Genomic DNA, 15673 nt, shown 5'->3' on the forward strand with positions numbered 1-15673 from the left:
GGCGGCTCGGTGAACCGGGTCGCTGTAGTCCAGCACACTTGGGAGCTTCCCGTCGAAAATGGATTCGGATAAACATTGAAGTCTCAGAAAACAAGCTCAGGAGGTGCTTTTCAAGGCAAGTGCTCCTAAATCAGAACAAAACAAAAAAATTGGAAAGTTAAGACTCCTGACAAGGTTCTTCCTGTTACTTCCTACCTCAGGGCAAATAAAGTACCTGGAAGTTTTCCTAAGAAAGTTCTCTCCGTTATTTGTACCTGTGAGTTGATATCATTCATCCAAGGCCGAGTACTGTCGCAAAGCTACTGAGTGTCCATTAGGGGCATGCTTACCTCAAATAAGGTATTTGGCTGTCCTAAGAATCCTAGGAAGCTTTGCAGTGTGAATGTGATGGGGTCAGAAGGCTTGAGGGCCAAAGTTCGTGCCCTGGAGAACACTTTCAAAGAACAGAGGCGAAGCATCCAGAAAAGGAATGATCAGAGGGAGGAGAAGCAAGAATATGGTGTCAAAACAAGGGAAGTTTACAGCTTGGTATGGTTTGTCCCCCAAAGTTTGATGGGTGGGAAGCTAGGTCCCCAGTGTGACAACGCTGAGGTGATAGGACTTTTAAGAGGTGGGTCCTTATGGGAGGTAATTGGTTATAAGGGTTCCATTCTGATATGGATCAGTGCTCGTCTTGCAGTATGGTTGAGTCTCACAGGAGTTATCACCATAGCATATTTTTATATAGAGGAGCCAACACATACCTTAGCCCCTTCTGCATGAGGCTATTTCTCTTTACAAATATCCACCACGTTGTGACACAGACAAGGGGGCCCTCACCAGGATGCTGGCATACTGCTGTTTGGACCCTCCATCCACCAGATCATGAGACAAATAAATCATAAAGTACCCAGCCTCAGATATTTTGTTTAAGCAACATGAAAACAACTTACACAGGAGAAAAAAATAACAGCCAAATACTGAGAAAGATTTAGGTGTGGTTAGTACTGAAAAGTGTCAAGAAATTCCATATTCTGACTAGGATTCTCTTGATATAAGGAAAAGCCAGATATCGTCATTAGAAGAATAGGGTTAAATTATTGTGGGCCCAATAGCAGGTGGGAGTCCTAAACTATTGTACCTTAAATAGATAAAAGAAGGGTGCCTTCATATCCTTAGTGATCTAACATCATAGAAACTCAGCCTGCTACTCTAGATAAATAGGATGCATTTGGATAAATTTCATGAAGATTGTACTCCACTTCAAAAAATGAAGTAAAGGCTGGGTGTGGTGGCTTGGGAGGCTGAGGCAGGAGGATCAAGAGTTCAAAGCCAGCCTCAGCAATAGCAAGGCACAGAGTAACTCAGTAAGACCCTGTCTCTAAATAAAACAAAATAGGGCTGGGGATGTGACAGTGGCCAAGTGCCTCTGAGTTCAATCCAGGTGCCAAAAAAAAAAAAAAAAAAAAAATGAAGTAAAGAAATAAAGTTGAAAAGACCCTTGGAAAATTTTAAGAGAACACTCTTTATGCTATAGAATGAAATAATCACCTGGAATAGCTCTCATCATTGCAGCTACAAGTTTAGATCTTAGCTGCCCCAGGAAGGACCATCTCCTTTAAGACAGTGCCCCTGACCACATCAATTTCCATCCAGTTCCCTACTCTAACTACTTCAGTGATGGAAGAAGTCCTCAAATAGACCAGGATACACTGGTGTACCTGGAGTCACTCAGGTATGCCAACCAGTTTGCCCAAAGAATGAAATGTATACATTCTAGGACTGATTGCACATTGTTTCAGGGACATCTATCAAATGGAATACTGTTGAATAACATGTGGTCTTGCAAAGTAAGGTAAAGCTCAAATTGCAGACATAAGGGTATAGATTCAAGCTAGAGCCAGAGAAAGTTCTGTTTGCTGGAGTATGAGCAGTCTTTGCTCATGAGCAGGGTCAGGATGCTGCTTAAACAGCAGCACAGGTTAAAAGGCAGCCATGTGGCCAGGCACAGTGGCACATGCCTGTAATCCCAGTGGTTTAGGAGGCTGAGAGGGAGGATCTCGAGTTCAAAGCCAGCCTCAGCAACTTAGCAAGTCCTTAAACAACTCAGGGAGACCCTATCTCTAAACAGTTACAACAAAAGGGCTGGGGATGTGTCTCAGGGGTCAAGTGCCCCTGGGTTTATCCCCGGTATAAACAAACCAACTGGCCATGTGGAAAGGCCACCTTCAGAAGTTTTTATAAATAACACACACTCTTGTTAACAACCAAGAATGACAGTAGTGGCTCTGCTTTATAATTGCCACTATCTTGTTTTGGAGTAATCTTGAGTATTTTAATCTTGAGTAATCAAGTAATCTTGAGTGCCACCCATAGGTGTATTCTTTAGAAGCATGTAGTGATCAGAAGAAAGTTGAGATTTTCCTATGACTAGTGTCTATATAACACATAATATAGTAGTACCATAGTACTCTAGAATATTCTCTGTAGCCTTCACTAGAAGCAAGGATTTGGTTTATATTATCTTTGGTATCTCAGTGCTTAGAAGCCACTAAATATTGGTAGGTTGTCTGCATAAGCAGCATTTGCCATTTTGCTTAGTTGGTTTAATTAACTCAAGGGTAGATAATTACTCCTGGATCTCTGTACCAAGTATCATACTACTTATATGGCAACCCTTTCTATTAAGATAGTTATTTGACAAATAGACAACCTTGATCAGAAGACTTAATGAGATGATCTATTTATTTATATTTCCGAGAATCCACTATCAACACCATAAACACTGCCTAATCCAGTAGCTTCATCTCTACACAAGAACAAATATGTCCAAGAAAATATTAAATCATGTGTTAGAAACAACTATATAAAGAAAATCTTTGTTGTGAAGAGTAATCAAAGAATATTCTTATGTATTCTAGAACATATGTTCTACATGCTTAACTTCAGACATTGAAAGTATTCACCTGTAAAAGCATAATACCAGACTCTATTGTGTAAATTAATTTAACAAAAGTTGATCATTTTCAGAGTGACCTTTACAAAGATGTAAATGAACCCTTAACACTTAAAACCTCTTTTATAAGATGCTAATTCTGATAATTGCCAATCTGTATTCAATTAGATTTTTTGGTTGCCTTAAACTGTCAATTAAACATTCATTATATGCCAATCACTTTATAGACATGATCTAATTTAATAATATAAACAACTTTATGAGGCAATCAATAGTTACTTGTCCTAGATCAAGTAACTATCAAGTGCTGGAACCAGGATTCAAACACACACCTTCCTTGCTCCAAAGCTGTTAAGCTTAACCTGTTGGACTGTTTCAACTCATTCAACAAAGAATATAGCAACTTACTTTACTTAATCACTAGAGGAAAACATGTTGAGTCCATCTTTTGGCAAGACCAAAGAGTTTGTCTTAAAACACTGCTCAAGATGATGTATCATTGAAGGCTCATGATGAAACAATGAGTTTATTTCTAGCACATCAAGATATTTAAAGGTTTCAGTGCCTTGGTCACTGTTCAACAGTGAGTCGAAGTGGGGTTCCCAGGCATCCCACACTACCCAATATAGATAATATCCAAGGTTTCTTCAGTGTTCCCTGACCCTGGTTGTAAGGATAGTCACATAGCATACCATCAAGCAAGATTTAGTTAAATTAAATCCTAGAAAGATCCCAAGATATGGGCTGGGGTTGTAGCTCATTAAAGTGCTTGCCTTGCATGTGTGAGGCACTGGGTTCAATCCTTAGCACCACATAAAAATAAATAAAGATATTGTGTATCATTCTACAACTAAATAAATATTAAAAAAAAAAAAAAGATCCAAAGATTCACAATGCACTTTGCAATGTACATGTGAGATGGGAGCAGGAGGGTGCATTAGGGTGGTCTTTCCTATTGCTGTGTCAGTTTCTGCTACACCAATGAAAAGGTCTCAGAGCCAGTTTGCAGTTGAATGTATCTTTTTGATATGCCTTCAGGATTCTTCTGATGTTGATCCTGGAAACTGCAGTAGATCAGCAGTTTGCCAAAAACAACTCACATATCATGTCCAAAAAGCCTAAGGAAAATGAAATACAATGGCTCTTGTAATGAATTCTTAGATTCTCGGTTGCTATAGATTAGCCACATCATTCTAAAGTACAGGAAATCAGGAATTGAACAAAGAAAACTTCAAGTGTCAGAAACTTCCAGTATCAATTCAGTATGGATCCCCTGAGTTTTAAAGCAGTCCCTAAAGTATTTTATTAATTTCTTAATGTCTGTCACATATTACTGTACAGGTCACTATGTACCGACGCTGATTTGATTAAAGTCATATTTTAAAAATTTACCCAGTCCATGTATTTTCTCTGAAAAATCTACTCTGAATTTTTCTCAGCATTTAAAAATGAAAACTATCTGGGTGAACTATTTATCATTGTAGATCAGACATCAAACTAAAATTGGACTCTGATTATCTTGGGCAACCTATTGGTCTGTTTTGGATAGGCTTTTATATACAAAAATGGCCATACGTACTAAAGAAGTAATTTCTCATTCATGTTAGAAAATGAGAGTTTCTTAATATCCTTACTTCCCACATTATCAACTGTCAACCAACCAAGGAAACCATGGAAGGAAACATGGAAGGGAAATTTAGGATTTACCTAAATCCTAAATTTTTAATGACCATTGTAGGAGCCTAAATGAAGGTATAAGAATATGTAACATGTTTGTCTTAGTCTAAATCTCTTGAGTTTACTGTTTATTTTCATGTATGAATATCAAGTTCTTATTTCATGTAATTATAGGAAGTACTGCAGCCTTCAGAGTATACATATGATTTCTGGAGAAGTCGTTAATTTTTATGGTAGTTTCCAGTCATATCTTACTCCAAATTCCTATTCCCGGTGCTACCACTCAGTTCTGTCCTTTATATCGTGTCATGCCAACTAGGGACAGAGACCTTGTCTCCTTTATTCTCCAAAGCCGCCTAACACATAGCTTTTAAGTAGAAGAGACTTAAAAATGCAAGAACTCAGGAGGATAGGTACAGCACAGAAATGGAAGCAACTTAAAATTTAGTATCAGAACTCACTTTTAAGGTTCCAGGTCTGTATATATGGAAGAAATATCTGTACAAATGGAAGAGTGTTTGTGTTTTAATACAGGCCATTTCTTACGGGCCTTTTTTTTCTTTTTAGGTCTCAATCAGTCAAGTTCCTTAGGATTGTCTTCGAATTTCCTTTCAAGAGTTTTCTCCTTTTTTCTATTTATTCTTCCTTTCTTGTTTTTCTCCCTTCATAAAAAGCCCCATGGCTTTTTATGAAGCCCTAAGTGACAACCTAAGTGACAACCTGTCCTATGTGTTGCAGATATGAAAGTATACAAGACAAAGTACCTGCATCACTAGAGCTTAGGTCCTAGTGGGAGAGAGAGATAAAATGGAAATAAAATACTTTTTACTATGTGCTATGAAAGAAATCAGGGAGAGGGAATAAAAGAATAACTGTTGAGGTCTTGCTTTGGGTGAGATGGTCAGTAAAGGGCTCTTGGCAGATGTGACATTTTGAAAGAGAAAGGAAAAAGAAACTGGCCACATAAATAATGGGACAAAACCCATTTAATTCCATAAGGAAGTCTAATTTAATTACCTAAGGAAACAGGAGTGAAGATACTCTTCAAAGTTTTATAATAGGAAAAATATTGGAGATAATATAGATGTTTGTGTTAGCTTTATGTCACTGTGACCCAAATGCCTGACAAGACCCACTTAAAGGAGGAGAAGTATCTTTGGCCTCATAGTTTCAGAGGTTCAATTCATGGTCAGCCAACTACATCACTTTGGGCTTAAGACAAGCTGGAGCATCATGGCTGAATCATGGCTGAAGAGCCCATCAGAGGAAAGTTACTCAGCTGGAGGTGGCCGGGAAACAAAGAGAAGGGAAGGGACTGCAGGAAAGATATACCCTTCTAGGGCATTCCCCCAGTGACTCACCACCTATAGTCATGCCCCATCTGCTTACAGTTACCACCTCAGTCCACTCAAACTAGGATGAGGTTACAGCTCTCAATCTAATTATTTCACCTCTAAATATTCCTGCATTAACACAGGAGCTTTGGAGGGACACCTCATGCCCAAACCATAACAATGATCATCTTAAGGGGTAAAGATAAGCAAAAAATAAACCTGTCTTAATCTATTTCTGCTACTATAACAAAGTTTCTGAGGCAGGATACTTTATACAGAAAAAAAAGGTTTATTTAGCTTATAGTCATAGAAATTGAAGTACATGGCACCAGCATTTACTTGCTTTGGGTGAGGGTCTAGTGGCAGATGGCATCACAATGATGGGTGCATGTGTAAGACTGGCAAGCAGCACATGCAAAAGAGGCATTCACAGGAGGTAGCAGGCTCCCTTATAATAACATTCTTTCTGGAACTAATCAAGATTTCCAAGTTGAATTGACATTGTTTTGTTCTCTTTTTCCTGATCATTGAAGCCAACTTTTCCAGAATTTGTATTGATTGATGATATCTGTACAAATGGAAGAAAAATATTTTCTGTGTTTCAAAGTTTTAAGCAAATAATCTGAGAAGTATTTTTCAGAAATGTTTGATATTGTCTTCATAGTGCTGCCTATAATGAAATCTCAAAGGCACACACACACATATAAAGTAACTTTATGAGTAATGGGTGCATTAATTAGCTTAATTGTGGTAATATAAAAGCATATATAAAAGTATCAAGTTAAATATTAAATATATGCACTTTTGTCAATTGTATTTCACTAAAGCTTAAAAATGAAAGATTTTTCAGTCAACATTGTGAATGCTGGTAAAAACAGACAAAACAAAAACTACTTTGGATATGTGTACGTGTGTGTGAGTGTGTGTGTGTGTGTGTGTATAAATTCTGGAATATAAAATTGGGCATTGAAAACCAATGGAGCTAAACTAGATTTCTAAAATTGAGGAAGTGCTTTATTTTATTTTATTTGCTCCTTTTAGTTATACATGACAATAATGTGTATTTTGACATATTTATACAAACCTGAAGTATGTCTTATTCTAATTGGGATGCAAGTCTTGTGACTGTATGAGCTGTAGAGATTCACAGTGGTATATACATATCTGTACGTAGGAAATTTATGTTAGATTTAGGCCACTGTCTTTCCTATTCCTATCCCCATCCTGTCCCTTCATTCTCCTTTGTCTAATCCATTTTTTTTCCCTCTGTCTCTTTGTTGTGTGTTAGCATCCAGATATCAGAGAGAACATTTGACCATTGGTTTTTGGGGATTGTCTTATTTCATTTAGCATGATAGTCTCCAGATTCATTCATTTACCAGACAAAGTCATAAAGTCATTCTTTTTTTATGGCAGAGTGATATTCCATTGTGTACATATACCACATTTTCTTTATCCGTTTTATCCGTTCTTCTGTTGAAGGATAACTAGGATGGTTCTGTAGCTTAGCTATTGTGAATTGAGCAGCTATAAACATTGAAGTGGATGTGTCACAATAGTATGCTGATTTTAACTCTGTTTGATATATACCTAGGAGTGGTATAACAAGGTCAAATGGTGTTTCCATTCTGTTGGGGCAGGCCCAAAATGGCTGTAGTTAGGTTCCCTTACTGCAGCTAAGCTATATTTTCAGCGTGTGGCCAGAGCTAGGATCCTGCTATGTTATGATTAGTTAAGGCCAGAAACACTTTGAACATTAACTTGTGAGACACCCGCCCCCCCTTATGTAATCTGTTGGCAGTGTTAAAAGGGCATATAAAAAGGGAAAATAATTGGGGTGAAATGGGCTAATGGGGGGACTAATGGAGACAAAATGGGGGGAAAATGAGAATTAAAATGGACCTGGCTGGGAGCTGGAGCTGAAGCTGGGGGCTGGCTAATAGCTATGGCTGCCCCTGAATAAAGGATGACCAGTATTCCCACTGTGCCTCACATCTTCTTTCAATTGCTCAATCTTTGAGCTTTGTTTCCTGGGTCAGAGCCTCTGCACAACACATTCCTAGTTTCCTCTGCATAATACATTCCTAGTTTTTTGAGGGATCTTCATACTGCTTTCCAGAGTGATTACACCAATTTGCAGTCCTACCAGAAACGTACAAGTGTACCTTTTCCCCACATCCTCACCAACATTTGTTGTTGCTTGTGTTCTTGATAATTGCCATTCTGACTGGAGTGAGATGAAATGTCAGTGTAGTTTTAATTTGCATTTCTCTAATTGCTAGAAATATTGAACATTTTTTTGTTTATTTGTTGACCATTTGTATTCTTCTGTGAAGTGTCTGTTCAGTTTGCTTGCCAATTTATTGATTGAGTTATTTGGGTTTTTGGTATTAAATTTTTTGAGTTCTTCATATATTCTGGAGATTATCCATGTGAGATACTAGTAGCAAAGATTTTCTCCTACACTGTAGGCTCTCTCTTCCCATTCTTGATTGTTTTCTTTGCTGTGAAGAAGCGTTTTAGATTAATACCATCCCATTTATCGATTCTTGATTTTACTTCTTATACTTTATGAGTCTTATTGAGGAAGTTGATTCCTAAGCCAACACAGTGGAAAGTTTGGCCTTTTTTTCTTCTAGTAGGTGCAGTGTCTCTGGTCTAATTCCTAGGGTTTTGATCCACTTTGAATTGATTTTTGTGCGAGGTGAGAGATAGGGGTTCAATTTCATTCTCTATATATGCATTTCCAGTTTTCCCAGCACCATTTGTTGAAAAGCCTTTCTTTTCTCTGAAGTATGTTTGTGGAGCCTTTGTCTAGTATGAGATAACTGTATTTGTATGAGTTTGTCTCTGTGTCTTCTATTCTGTTCCATTGGTCTTCATGTCGATTTTTGTGCCAGTACCTTTCCGTTTTTGTTGCTCTAGCTCTGTAATATAGTTTAAGGTCTGATATTGCTTCACTTTTCTCACAAGGATTGCTTTGGCTATTTGGGCCTCTGTTTAATTAATGTAGTGGTGCACATCTGTAATCCCAATGACTCAGGAGACTGAAGTAGGATCTCAGGTTCAAGGCCAGCCTGGGCAATTTAGTAAGACCCTGTTCCAAACTAAAAGAAATAAAAAAGGACTGAGAGTGTTGTTCAGTGGTATCCATATCAGGAAAAACAAAAGAGAGAGACATCTACCCTTGAAGTAAATTCAGGTATAAAATACAATAACATTAACTATAGTGACCATGCTGTATATTAGATCTCCAGAACTTATTAATCTTGAATAAGTGAGACTTTGTACTCTTTGGTCAACATATTCCCATTTATCCCTTCAATCCCCCATAAGGGATTGAACCCAAGGGTGCTTAACCATTGATCCATATTCCCAGCCAGCCCTGCTTTCTTTCCCTCATATTTTTTAATTTGAGACCAGGTCCCACTAAGTTACTCAGGGCCTCACTAAGTTGCTGAAGCCTTGAACTTGTGATCCTCCTGCCTCAGCCTCCTGAGCTGCTGGGATTATAGGAATGAATGTACCATTCTGCCTGGCCCATTTGAGTTTTAATTTTTTGACAATTCTATTGTGTTTTTATTAATGTGTTATTGTGATACATAATATTGAGTTCACTTTGACATAATCATACATGCATAGAATATAATTTGCTTCACTTCAGTTCCTAGAACTTCCTCTTTCCCTCCTGTCTCCCTCTCTCTGTCCCTCTTCCTCTACTCTCCTGGTCTTCTTTCTATTTATTTTTAGTTTATTTTTTAAATTGGTGCTTCATAGAATATATAAAGGTGAAATCCACTGTGGTACAGACACATATATACATAGCACTTGGTCAATTTCTTTCCACTTTTCCTACCTTTGCCTCCCAGTCCCCCTCTCCCTCCCCCTCTATCGTCTTCCTCTACTCCACTGATACCTCTTCTATTTTCATGGGATTTCACCACTCCACCTTTTTCCCCTTATTTTGGTTGGGTCTAGCAGCCACATAATGACACAAAGCATTCGACTATTGAGTTTCTGGGTCTGGTTTAATATATATAGCAGTGCAATTCACAATAGCCAAGTTTTGAACCAACTGTGTGCCCATAAACAGATGAATGGTTAAAGAAGACATGGTATATATACACAATGGAATTTTACTCACTCATAAAGAATAATAAAATTATAGTACTACAGTAAAATGTATGAAAATTGAGAACACTGTGCTAAGCGAAATAACCCTTTTTATTTTTTAATTCTAGATAGGATCTCACTAGGTTGCTCAAGACTGGCCTTGAACTTGCAATTTTCCTGCTTCAGCCTCCCAAGTCACTGGGAGAAACACAGTATCTAGCTAGCTATGAGTTTCTTATATGGGTATTAATTATTTATCATATATATGATTTAGAAATTTTTCCTTCTCCAGTTGCCTTTTCATTTTGCTTCTGTGCAGTACCTTTTTTAGTTTCAAGTTGCCCCACTTGTTTATTTTTGCTTTTGTTCCCTTATCTATTAAGCATTTAAGGAAGAATTAAAATCAGTTCTGGTGTATGGATGAATACTGCATTATGAATCCCATTATTACATATAATGCACCATAAGAAACCCAAAATCTATAGAACATCTTCCATAAAATAGAGAAGGGAATACTTGACAATTCATTTTATGAAGCATTACCCTAATACCAAAACCAGACAAAGACAATACAACAAAAGAAAATAGCAAAACAGCAATATGTAAAAAAGAATTATATGATGAACAACTAGTATGCTTCAGGAACAAAAGTCTGGTTCAACATTTGAAAATCCAATCAAAGAAGAATGACATGGAAAAATTAGTTTACAGTATTTCAGAACTTATTACATAGCTATAGTAGTGAGGTGTGTGTGGTATTGACCCAGTGGTCAATATGGAGATCAATGAAATAGTACGTAGAATTTGTGAGTAGACTCATACAAATATGCCTGACTTGTTGCAAAAGTGCCAAAGAAATGCAATGGAGAAATGATAGCCTATTTTAAAAAAATGGTACTGTAGCAACTGGACATCCATAGACAGACAGACAGACACACACACACACACACACACACACACACACACACCTGCTGCGCGAACAGCACGCTAGCTTCATACTAGAGGTTCTAAACATAGAAGTTAACTAATGAGATCAAAATAAAGACACATAAACTCAATTTACCTTTTTCTTGCCCAGCTAAGAGACGGCCCTTCCCGGCTCCTGCTTCGAGCCACCTGATGTGGTAGCGAGGTTTACACAAGAGACCAGCAGGAGAGAGGGGAGAGCACGCCAAAGAGTGGGCTTTTATTGGGGAACAAAAAATTCAGGGGAAAATTCCATCCAATGAAGGTCGAGGGGGATAGCATTCCAAGGTCAGGGTCACTGATTGGTTTCAGGGTCAATGGTCAGTCACACCCCCACACGGACAGGCTCTCGCACCTGAAAAGGGTGGGGATAAAGCTCTGACACAGCTGGCCTGAGTGCCTCACACGCAGTCAGGGTGATACCCAATCATGTGTGAGAATGGCTTCACACACACACATACACACACACAAATGATCCTTGACCTAAACGTCAAGATTTATCTCAAATATTTCCGGGACTTAAATGCAATATCTAAAACTATAACAATTTTAGAAAAACAGCAGAAAGTCTTCAGAATATAGGACAAAGTGTTCTTCAATTTATACTGAATGCTGTACCGATTAAAAATGGATAAATTTGATCTTTTAAAAACGTGAAAGTTCATGTGAAGAGGATGAAAGACAAGGTACAAGCAGGGAGAAAATATTTGAATAGCCTACATTTCACAAAAGACTAGTATCTAGGCTGGGTGTGGTGGCACGTTCCTGTAATCTCAGCGGCTCAGGAGGCTGAGGCAGGAGGACTGCAAGTTCAAGACCAGCCTCAGCAATTTAGCAAGGTCCTAAGCAACTTAGAGAAACCCTGTCTCAAAAATAAAAAAATAAAAAGGGCTGGGGTAAGGCAAGTATGAGGGGAGGTTGGGCACTGAATTTTTAGGCCAAAGACTGATATTACAAACTATTTGCTAACTATAGAACCTTGGGCACATCAGTTAACTGCTCTTAGATTCACTTTCTTCATCTGTTAATTGAGAAGAATGTCTGTGCTGCCTACCTCACAGGGTTGTTGTGAGGGTCAAATGAGAATGTATGTGAAAGATTTGTAAATTAAAATTTTAAAAAAGGGCTGGGGATGTGGCTTGGTGTTTAGTACCCCTTGGTTCAATCCTTGTTACTAACAAAACAACAAAAAACTTATATCTAGAATATATGAAGAATCCTCAAGTCATAACAGTAAAAGCAAAGAATCCCCTAAGAAAATGGCCAAAAAACATGATGAGACGGAGGACTGAAAAATGGAAACCATTATTAGATATTACTACTCTGGAATGCTGTGGGGAGGGAACCTAGCCAGAGGCCAGCATTGCAAGCTCTTATCAGGGAACTCTGGAATGGGCTGGACCAGCTGATGCCATTCACTATTAGAATGGTTAAAATTCAAAATAAGGGACTGGGTTTGTGGTTTGGTGGGTTTATCCTTGCTTGGGTTTGATTCTCAGAACCACATATAAATAAATAAATAAAATAAAGGTCCATTGACAACTAAAAAAAAAATTATAATAGGGACAACGCCAGACACTGATGTAGATACAGAAAACCTGGATTCACTCATATGCAGCTGGTGGGAATGTAAAATATGTAAAATGATATAGCCATCCAGTAAACAGTTTGGCAGTTTCCTAAAAAAAAAAAAAAAAAAAATTAAACATGTGGTAGTCATGGCAGCACATACCAGTAATCCTAGTGAGTCGGGAAGTTGAAGCAGAAGGATTTCAATTTCAAGGCCAGGTTAGGGAGACTCTATCTCAAAAAAAAATGGGATATAACTTGGGGTAGAGCACCCCCAGGTTCAATCCTCAATTCCCCTTCCCCCTAAATTAAACACACCCCCAGAAATTTCACTCTTGGGCACTTATCCCAGTGGATGTTCTGTAATAACAGAAAAACCTGTGCCTAAATGTTTATAGCAGCTGTAATCATAATATCCCTAAACTGGAACCAATCCAGAGGTCCTTCAGTGAGTGAATGATTAGACAAATTGTGGTACAGTCAGACCTTTGAACACTACTCTGCAATAAAAATGCGCACAACCCTGATACACAGCTGGATAAACTGCCAGAGAATTATGGCAAGTGAGAAAAAGATAAAGCGAATCCAAAAGGCTACATATAATATGATCCATTTAATTAATATTCTTGAAATGACAAACATATAAAAGGGGAGAATGATTCAGTGGGTGTCAGGAGTTAAGGAGGGGAAGAGGGTGAAAGGGTTGTGTGTAGCTGTTAGAAGGGAATGAGATGGCTCATGGATTCTTGGGTGATTGTGTTGATTATACCAATGTCAATATCCTGGTTATGGTAATATACTTCAGTTTTCCAAGATTTTACCACTGGGAGATCCTGGTTGGATGGTTTACGTCTTTAATGTCCGCTAAAAAATTGGAAGCTTGTGCCCAGCCCATGGTGCTATTAGAAAGTGGTGTAACCCTTAGGAGGTGGGGTCTTGTGAAAAGTTAGGTCTGGGGGATGTGCTCTTGTAGGGGATTTTGGGACCCCATACTTCCTCTTCCTCTATCTTTGCTTCCTGGCTGCCAAGAGATGATCAGCTTCCTCTGCTACTGCCTTGCCACAGGCCCCAAAGCAATGGGGCCAACCAACCACCAACTAAAGTCTTCCAAATTGTAAGCCAAAATAAACCTTTCTTCTTTTTTTCTTGGGTGTTTTGTTATAGTACTGCAAAACTGGCTAACACACTGGATAAAGAATATTTCTTTGGGATTTCTTTTGCTGTGACTACATGTGAAATGCTAAAAATCTCAAAATAAAAAGTTTCCTTAAAAAACAGACCACGAAGGAGGATGACTGTGGGGGTGAGGTAAGAGATTATGTACTGGCAAAGGAAAAGGGTTCAGGAGGGAGGGCAGGTAGGGGGATGCAGAGCTATTGGCCTGCTGGGCACCAGGGGTTGATAAACAGCTGCCAAGGGTGCCCAAGCACCACTGGGCTGGTGTGCAGATATTGCTCTACTAGCATTCACTGTTCACCTCCTAGCCATGCCTTCACCTTGGGATGAACACCTGCATCTGGATCTGAAGGCGAGGCTGTTTAGGGGCTCGGCCTTAGTCTAGTGCCGCTGGGCTTCACAGTACCTGGAAGCAACTACAGTAACCACAGGCACCCTCCTATCCCCTCCACTGAAGGCAGTTCCCTGGAGAAGGTGTCAGTGCTCATGGGCTTGGTGATTGCAGAGGAAAGGCAGGAGCCCATATTCTTGGAATTCACAAGCCCCATAGTGTGATGTGTGGTAGTGGGCATTGCCTACATTAGCGATTATCACCACCAAGGTTTTTTTCTGTTTTCTTTTGGCACTGGGGATTGAACCCAGGGGTGCTCTACCACTGAGATACATCAGACCCAGCCTTTTTTGTTTTTATTTAGAGATAGGGTCTCACTAAGTTGCTTAGGGCCTCTCTAAGTTGCTAAGACTGGCCTTGAATTTGAGATCCTTCTGCCTCAGCCTCCTAAATCACTGAGGTTACAGGTGTGCAGCATACCAGGCCCACCACTGTACCTTCAAAAGAAAGAATTCCTTGATGGATGAAAATTTGAAACAACAGCAGGAGTTTTCAAGCCTAGGTTGTTCCAGCTACTCACCAGAGTTTGCAAATAGTCATGACAAAGATGATCAGGCTCTAAATTGTCATTAGGTAGTGAAAGTACTGTCCCCATATGGAAGAGCAGATATTGTGAGAGCTGCTTAGGACTTTTGCCCATTTAAATAGTTTCCCTGATCCTGGTTTAGTATTGAAGCTTGGTCCTGTGGACTAAACATTATACTTTGTTCCCAAGTGAATCAGATTGACTAAGATTGTCTTTGTCTTCCTATTTAGACACCAGTATTGAGGACTTTGTCTCTGCCCTTCCTCAATATGTATCCCATGAACAGTATCTGGGTAACTAGTGATCCTAAACAGTCCTAAAATTCATTTGGAAGAATAAAAGATCCAGAATAGTCAAAAAATTCTAAGCCAAAAAAATAAAAAATAAAAAAATAAAAATGAAGCTATGCTGGAGGCATCACAATATCTTGATTCAAATTATATTACAGAGCTATAGTAACAAAATTGCACAGTACTGGCATAAAAACAGATACATAAACCAATGGTACATAATAGAAGACACAAATAAATCCACACATCTGCAATCTTCTGATCTTTGACAAAGGTGCCAAAAACATACATTGAAGAAAGCCTTTTTACCAAATGGGGCTGGGATAACTGGTTGTTATATATAGAAGGATGAAACTAGACCCTTATTTCACTCTGAATAAAAGTCATCTCAAAATGGATCAAAGAACTCAGAATTAGAACAGAAACTATGTAACTCCTAGAAGAAAACAGGGCCATTGCTCCAACTTTTAGAAACAGGAAATGATTTTCTAAATAGCCCCTTAAACAGAAAATTATGTCAAGAGTTAATAAATGTACATTACAGAACATGAAAGAAAAAAGTAAAGGAAGGCTTTGGAAGATGGAAAGATCTATCATTTTCTTGGATTGACAGAATTAATATTGTCAAAATGGCTATACTGGGCTGGAGTTGTGGCTCAGTGGGTGGAGTGCTTGCCTAGCATACATGAGCCACTG

General features: G+C 38.7%; 1 pseudogene; it reads left to right on the forward strand.

Annotated features, from left to right (window-relative positions):
- Positions 1-321: 321 nt before the first annotated feature.
- On the forward strand, positions 322-14988 carry LOC143400343 (dehydrodolichyl diphosphate synthase complex subunit NUS1 pseudogene; annotated as a pseudogene).
- The last annotated feature ends 685 nt before the right edge of the window (positions 14989-15673 follow it).

This window comes from Callospermophilus lateralis, chromosome 5, assembly GCF_048772815.1.
Source record: "Callospermophilus lateralis isolate mCalLat2 chromosome 5, mCalLat2.hap1, whole genome shotgun sequence".
In the NCBI taxonomy this organism is placed as follows: domain Eukaryota; kingdom Metazoa; phylum Chordata; class Mammalia; order Rodentia; family Sciuridae; genus Callospermophilus; species Callospermophilus lateralis.